Source organism: Dendropsophus ebraccatus, chromosome 2, assembly GCF_027789765.1.
Source record: "Dendropsophus ebraccatus isolate aDenEbr1 chromosome 2, aDenEbr1.pat, whole genome shotgun sequence".
NCBI lineage: Eukaryota > Metazoa > Chordata > Amphibia > Anura > Hylidae > Dendropsophus > Dendropsophus ebraccatus.
In genome coordinates, this window is record NC_091455.1 from 182,861,249 (window position 1) to 182,869,296 (window position 8,048).

Consider the following 8,048-nt stretch of genomic DNA (forward strand, 5'->3'; position numbering starts at 1 on the left):
AACTGCTGTGTATGTATACATCTTAAGTGCATATATTACTATAGAGTCTTTCAATTAACATCCGGCTGGCGTCTTTCTTATTATTTTAAATGAAAGGTTTGTCTCTTTTAGTGTTGCCTGTATTTAATCCATTCAGAATTTAAAATGTACAGTTATTGGATAGAGCTGGACATGGAGTGCTAAACGTTATATTTCTCTGACACCAGCTCTGTGTGTAGACTAAAATGTATAAAAACATTATGTACTAATTGTTACCTTGTTTAAAGGGAGACTCTGGAGAAAAATGTTTTTATATCAGCTGAAGTTATACAAATTTGTATATTTCTTCTATTTAAAAATCTCCAGTCTTCCAGTACTTATCAGCTGCTGTATGTCCTGCAGGAAGTGGTGTATTCTTTTCAGTCTGACACAGCGCTCTCTGCTGCCACCTCTGTCCATGACAGGAACTGTCTAGATCAGGAGGGGTTTTCTATGGGGAAGAGACAGTTACCAGCAGTCCCAGGGTGTCAAAAATTGGCTCTTTTGGTCTGAATACACTGCCAAACAGCCCAGTTTTTATCCTATCTGCTGAAATGGAGAGAGTGAGGACTGTCAGGGGCTCAATATTAGCATTGAGAGTCTAAAATTACTGTATTACCACTCTAAAGGATCTAACAAAAACATGGAGGTTTTTAAATACATTAGAAATGCCAGATAAAGGGATATTCCAGTGAAAAGATTTTTTTTCTAACAAATCAACTAGTGTCAAAAGGTTATTTAAATTTGTAAGTTACTTCTGGCACCAGAGAGCACTGTATCACACTACGAAGAATCCTGCAGGTCATACAGCAGCTAATAAATACTGGAAGATTGAGATTTTTAAATACAGTGGTACCTTGAGTAACTTGGATTGAGTGCGCTTTGCAAGAAGAGCTCACAGTTTTTTCAAAATTATAACTTTGCTTTGGTGTAAGAGCTCCCTGTACTGGGTGGGAGGGGAAGCGGGGAGGGGCATGGTCTGCATAGCGGGGTCTACAGCACTATACACTGACACAGGAAGTCTCCCTCACCTTCCAAATCATAGCAGATCCACTTCAGGCTGGGGCTTGCATCAGGAGACAAGACTGTGGAGGTAATCGCTTCATAGCTGTAACCCCTCTCTCCCCGGACAGAGAGCGCTGCATGTATGTGCCCACATCTGCCCTGCTCATTCCTTCATGCTCCCTGCAGTCTGTATTAGCCCTTGTGTTTCCCATCCTCTCCATTCCTGCTATAATCTGCCTGCATTAACACTCAGCTATACACACTGCTGCTGCTATAATGTGCCTGCACTCACACTCAGCCATTCACACTGATGCTATAATGTGCTTGCCCTTACACCCAGCTATACACACTGCTGCTATGTGCCTGCACTTACACTCAGCCATTCACACTGCTGCTATAATGTGCTTGCCCTTACACCCAGCTATACACACTGCTGCTATGTGCCTGCACTTACACTCAGCTATACACACTGCTGCTATAATGTTCCTGCACTCACACTCAGCCATTCACACTCTATTCTAGCCTGTTGTACTACGCTCCTGCATTATGGGGATCTGCAGTTCCATCCTGTATCTACAAACTGCTGCTGTTTTTCAGATTTATGCACTTACTATACATTATACTCCACATGCTGATTGTTATACTGTACAGTAACTTATCACATATTCAGCTGTTTCTAAATAATTGTTTCATCTGTTTTACATGTTATTCCAAATTAAACATAATTATTTTTAGGGTGTGGAACCAGTTGTCTGCATTTCAATGATTTCTTATGGGGAAATTTGCTTTGGTTTAAGAGTAATTTGGATTACAAGCAGTTTTCCAAATGAATTATGCTCGTAATCCAAGGCACCACTGTAGAAGTAAATTATAAATCTATATAACTTTCTGACACTAGTTGATTTGGAAGATCTTTTTTTCTGCCGGAGTTCCCCTTTAAGTTCCCAAACACCTCTATGGATGCCCTTTTACATATCAATTTCAAATAAAGTTGTAATAAAGCCATATGAAGAGACCTAATGAAAAAAAATAAATAAATAAATAAATATATATATATATATATATATATATATATATATACAGTGGCGGTCTTTGGCACCAAGCACCCCAAGCGATCGCTTGGGGCCCCCAACATCCAGGGGGGCCCCCACGCCCCGCTCTTGTGCTCAAGACCGCTGGACAGGGTCGCTGCCCCGCTTGCTGCTGCCATCTGAACTGTAACTATGAGCACTCGTAATGAGAGCTCATAGTTACATGCAGCAGCACTGACAGGGCGGGAGAAATTGGCCCCCTTCCTGTCTGTCACTCTTGTGGCCGCAGGAAGGGTTTTCCCTGCGGTCACAAGTGGCAGCTTTGTCCTTGTGGTGCCGGCACTCCAGTGACATCACTGGAGCATCGGTGCCAGGACAAGGGGAGTGCGGCCTCTTGTGATCACAGGGAAAACCCTTCCTGCGGCCACAAGAGTGAAAAGAAGAGGAGACACCCGGACCCAGGTGAGTATAAGTGTTTGTTTTATTGTGTTATATACTATATGGGAGGGGGAGCACACAGGGGTCTGTTTAACTGGGGGAGCACACATCGGGGGTCTATATAAATGGGGGGAGCACACAGGGGGGTTATATAACAGGGGGAGCAAACAGTGGGGCTATAGACTACTGGGGCTTCACAGAGGGGTCTATATACTACTGGGGGCAGCACACAGGGGGTCTATATACTACTTGGGGCAGCAGAATGGGGGCTATATACAACTTGGAGAGCACACAGGAGGTCTATATCCAAGTGGGGGAGCACACAGGGGGGCTATATACTACTGGGGGAGCACACAGGGGTCTATATACTACTGGTGGGGCACACAGGGGGTCTATATACTACTGGGAGAACATACAGGGGGTCTATATACTACTTGTGAGGCACACAGGTGGTCTATATATAACTGGGGGAGCACACAGGGGTCTGTATCCAAGTGGGGGAGCACACAGGGGGCTAAATACCCCTGAGGGAGCACACAGGGGGCCTATATACTAGTGGGGGAGCACACAGGGGGTATATACAACTGGGGGCAGCACACAGGGGGTCTATATACAACTGGGGCAGCACACAGGAGGTCTATATACTTCTGGGGGAGCACACAGGGGGCTATATATAACTGGGGGAACACAGGGGTCTATATACTACTGGGGGAAGCAAACAAGGGGTATATACTACTGGGGGCAGGACACAAGGGGTATATACTATTGGGGGCAGCACACAAGGAGTATATATTACTGGCGGTAGCGCACAAGGGGTATATACTACTGGGGGCAACACACAGCGGCCTATTGTTTTGGAATGCGTGTCGAGGGAGGGGGCCCCAGACATAGCTTCGCTTGGGGCCCCAGAAATGCCAAGACCGCCCCTGTATATATATATATATATATATATATATATATATATATATATATATATATATGAAATATAAGATGTTACCGCACTAACCGCAGTAGTGCTTTACTGCGTGTCGACAGACATCGCTTGCTTAACAGTGTGAAGCAGGAAATTGGGTTATTTATGAGCATAATCCAGCACAGTAGTTATAAGTGTAATGCCCTATTATAGTTTTTACAGACTTGGTAACAGATTGTACCAACTCTCCACACGTGTATTCATGTGACCAAAAGCAACATAAACAACATAACAGTAGAAGAGTAAGTATTTCATGGTGACTTTCCTGAGCCTGGTCTTCAGCATTAGGTTGATGTCATTACCCCAGGTATGCTGGGAGGCAGGTGGTTGTTTTCGTCCTATGCGTTCAGGAAGCATTTCATGGCAATTAAAATAATAGCTCTTGTGTCTTCTGTATCGGAGAGCAGCCAATCTGGCAGGAACACAGTGACTGTTAATACCTGCTTATTTGTTTCGAATGACCTTTACTATAATAAGTTATTCCTGTAAACATTCTAAAAGGGAATTTATCATGTAAAGAATATTTTTTAGGTGTAGCTATGAAACACGAAATAAATAAAATGTTTGCTCATTTCTTTTTTGATCATTGTATTCATTTAAAAAAAAATTCTTTTGGGTTGACCGTATAGGATAGGATGTGCATACTGCCTGTCTGTTTTGTCTGTAAAGTGCAGCAGAGTAAGTGCGCTTTATGGAATGTCAATGAATTGTAACAGTCTCCAAAAAGTGACACCAGAGCCTGTGAGTCTATATCTGATCTTACCTTGGTTTCCAGCTGTAATAAAATCCTCTGCTTACTCTGTTCCAGTTTACACAGCAAAGTGACATGAATTACACGTGGATCATGACTTTATGGAATGTCCATGAATTATAACAGTCTCCAGGAAGTGACACCACAGCCTTCCTGTGTCTATATCTGGTCTTATATTGGTTTCCAGCTGTAATATGGAGCTGTAATAAAATCCTCTGCTAACTTGTTCCAGTCTACACAGCAAAGTGACATATGAATTACACAAGAATCATCACTTGTCAAATGTCAATAAATTCACAAAAAGTGACAGATAACAGAGCCTTCCTGTGTCTATATCTGGCCTTATCTTGGTTTCTAGCTGTAATATGGAGCTGTAACTCTGTTACAGTCTTAAAAGCAAAGTGGCAAGTGAATTACGCATGAATCATCACTTTGAAAGCAAAAAGATAAAAGTAGAAGTCCGTCAGGGGTGTTAAAAAATCATTTCCATATGGGGGTGGGGGGAACATAGTAAAGAAGGCATATTTACCCTTCCCGGTGTAGCAGGCCAGATTAACCCCCGTCCAGATTATACCCGGGTAAAGTTTGGCCTAGGCCAGAGTATACCCCGGGGTTTAAAATAGCCTAGGCCAGAGTATACCCCGGGGCACAAAATAGCCTAGGCAAAACTATACCCCTCCAGGCCAGAGTATACCCGGGGTATAAAATGGCCTAGGCCAGAGTATACCCCGGGGTATAAAATAGCCTAGGCCAGAGAATACCATGGGTGTAAAATAGCCTAGGCCAAACTATACCCAACCAGGCCAGAATATACCCCGGGGTATAAAATGGCCTAGGCCAGATTATACCCCGGGGTATAAAAAATAGCCTAGACCAAACTATATCCGGTGTGTAAAATAGTCTAGACCAAACTATACCCTGGGGTGAAACATAGCCTAGGCCACGGTATATGCATCTAATGTCGAGCCAGGCCACAGTATACCCCGAGGGATAAACTATATACCTGGGGGTGTAAAACAGCCTAGGCCCGACTATATCTCTATTGGTTTTCTCACCCCTGGCCTAGGCCACAGTATACCCCAGGGGATATATTCTTTACTGAGGGGGTGTAAAATAGCCTAGGCCACAATATATCCCTCCTGGTCATAATGTTATCACTTCACTGGTTTTCTCACTTTATCACTAATTTGCTAATTGCTAATTTATTTTTTTTTAATCATACTCGGACACACAGCTGCTCCCACTTGTCGGGATTAGAGATGAGCGAACCGGGTTCGGGTTCGAGTCCATCCGAACCCGAACTATCTGCATTTGATTAACGGTGGCTGCGGAACTTGGATAAAGCTCTAAGGTTGTCTGGAAAACATAGATACAGCCAATGACTATATCCATGTTTTCCACATAGCCTTAGGGCTTTATTCAAGGTCAGCAGCCACCACTAATCAAATGCCGATCATTCGGGTTCGGATGGACTCGAACCCGAACCCGGTTCGCTCATCTCTAGTTGGGATATACAGTACAGTGCTTACATGGAATTGACAGTAGATGGCGCTGTCCAATCAGTGCATCATATGCACTATTTTTTGAGCAGGAGGAGGTTTTTATAAGCTGCGCAAAATTTTACGGTTGTTGCGCAGAAATTATTATTAGATGCAAGTGCCTTGATACATCTTTGTGCAAGTGCCTTGATACATCTTTGTGCAAGTGCCTTGATACATCTTGCTTAATTCATTCCACAATTTATACCTAAGGCTGGGTTCACACTGCATTTTTGCAGTCCGTTTTTTTCATCCTTTGTTTGCAAACAAAAAAATGCATTTTTTAGCATAAAAACACGGTCAATCAAGTTTTTTGTGTACGCTAAAAAAAGTATGCATTTTAATCCGTCTTTTGATCCGTTTTTTTATTATAGAAGTTAATGGAAAAGCTGATCAAAACTGAGGCACACAAACGCTTCCTTTTTTTCATCCATTTTTCAAAAAAACGTATGGGGGGGGGGGGAAACGTACTGCAAAAACACAGAGTAAACCCAGCCTAAAACAGCTTGAGTAAAAAGCTACGCTAGGGTAGGATTTTGCGCAAAAAAAACTAAAAAATTGCACATGATAAATCTAATGAAAACTAGTTAATAGAACAACCCCCCCTTGCAAACATTGAAAAAAGTTGCAGGTATTGGAAACTGATGCAAAATAGCGTAAAACCCTTAATAAGTCTTGCATAGATGTTTATGAAGTGCACAAAATCTCCTTATTAGGCAAAAAAAAAATGTGTTAACACAATGATAAATGTCACCTATGGGGGAGATTTATCAAACATGGTGTAAAGTGAAACTGACTCAAATGCCCCTAGCAACCAATCAGATTCCACCTTTCATTCCTCACAGGACCTTTAGAAAATGAAAGGTGGAATCTGATTGGTTGCTAGGGGCAACTGAGCCAGTTTCACTCTACACCATGTTTGATAAATCTCCCCCATATATGTTTAGATTTTTAAGATTTCCATCAATAGCTTTTCACTTATCTTACAAAGCCGAAACCCCCAAAATGTTGAAAAATTAAGTATTTCTTGTGTATATCACTCACTGCTGCTATTTTTAGGGGTATAAAATGGCCTGAGGGGTATGAATTGTTTGTTTTTAACACTTTTCACGTTCCCCCTGTACCTGCACCTGCACCGTGTAATGCTGTATAAGAAACACTGATGTGGAGGAGTTTGCCTGATAATGAACAGATAAGATGGGAGGGGGGGGGGGGTTGAGTACAGGAAGAGGCTTTTCTGCCTAATAAAATCTATTACAGAGTTCCTTATATTGACTTGTACTACTGACTGCCGCACAGATGTTTTATATGACAGATACACCTTACAGGGTGGTAATGGGACAATCCTATGGACAGTCTCCCTGTTGCCTAGCAACCGCGCACTAACAAGGAGCAGCTGGATACAAATGTAACTAGATGGTGTGATATCACTGAGGCTTTCTGGGAAGAAACATGACTGGACTCGCCCATATGACATCACATCCTTCTGTGACATCACAATGACGTATATGCATAGAAGCAATCTCACACAGCTGGGGCGGCTCAGTTGCAGCTTCCTCCTGGCTGAGCAGTCCGGCTCCTCATTTATACAGGTGAGAGTCTCTTCCCTCTCCCTATTTTTCCAGCTTGTATTTTGCAGCCTTTGCAGCAGGAAAAGACTGAAAGAAGACGAAGACCGCTACCTGTGGGAGAGAGACTGTCGTCTGTGGGAGAGAAACCGCTACCTGTGGGAGAGAGACCGCCGCCTGTGGGAGAGAGACCGCATGTAGGAGGATGTCTGCATCAGGAACATCAGGAACCTGCATGAAGCAGGTGAACAGCGTTTATACATACAAGGTAAGAGCCCCCCCACCCCCTTTTTTTTTTTGGTTCTTGTCTTTTTCAGCATTTGAAGTTGGGAAAGCCTGAAAGAGGAGCAGAAGGGGAAAAGAAGGGGAAGACGACCGCGCTCACATAAATACAAGGTGGGATTACCACCTTGCTTGTTTATTCAGCATTTGAAGCTAGTAAAGCCGGGGAAAGGAGCCGAAGAGGAGCTGAAGACGACCCCCTGCATGTACATACAAGGTAAGAGCCTACCCCCTCCCCCCTGCCCCTTTTTTTGTACTTGTTTTTTCAGCATTTGAAGTTGGGAAAGCCTGGAAGAGGAGCTCAAGAAGAACGCCCGTGGGAGGAAGAGACCGCCCGTGGGAGGAAGAGACCGCCCGTGGGAGGAAGAGACCGCCCGTGGGAGAAAGATGCTTGTGCAACAACGAACATCTACATCAGGAAGACCACCGGACGACGTTGCCCCT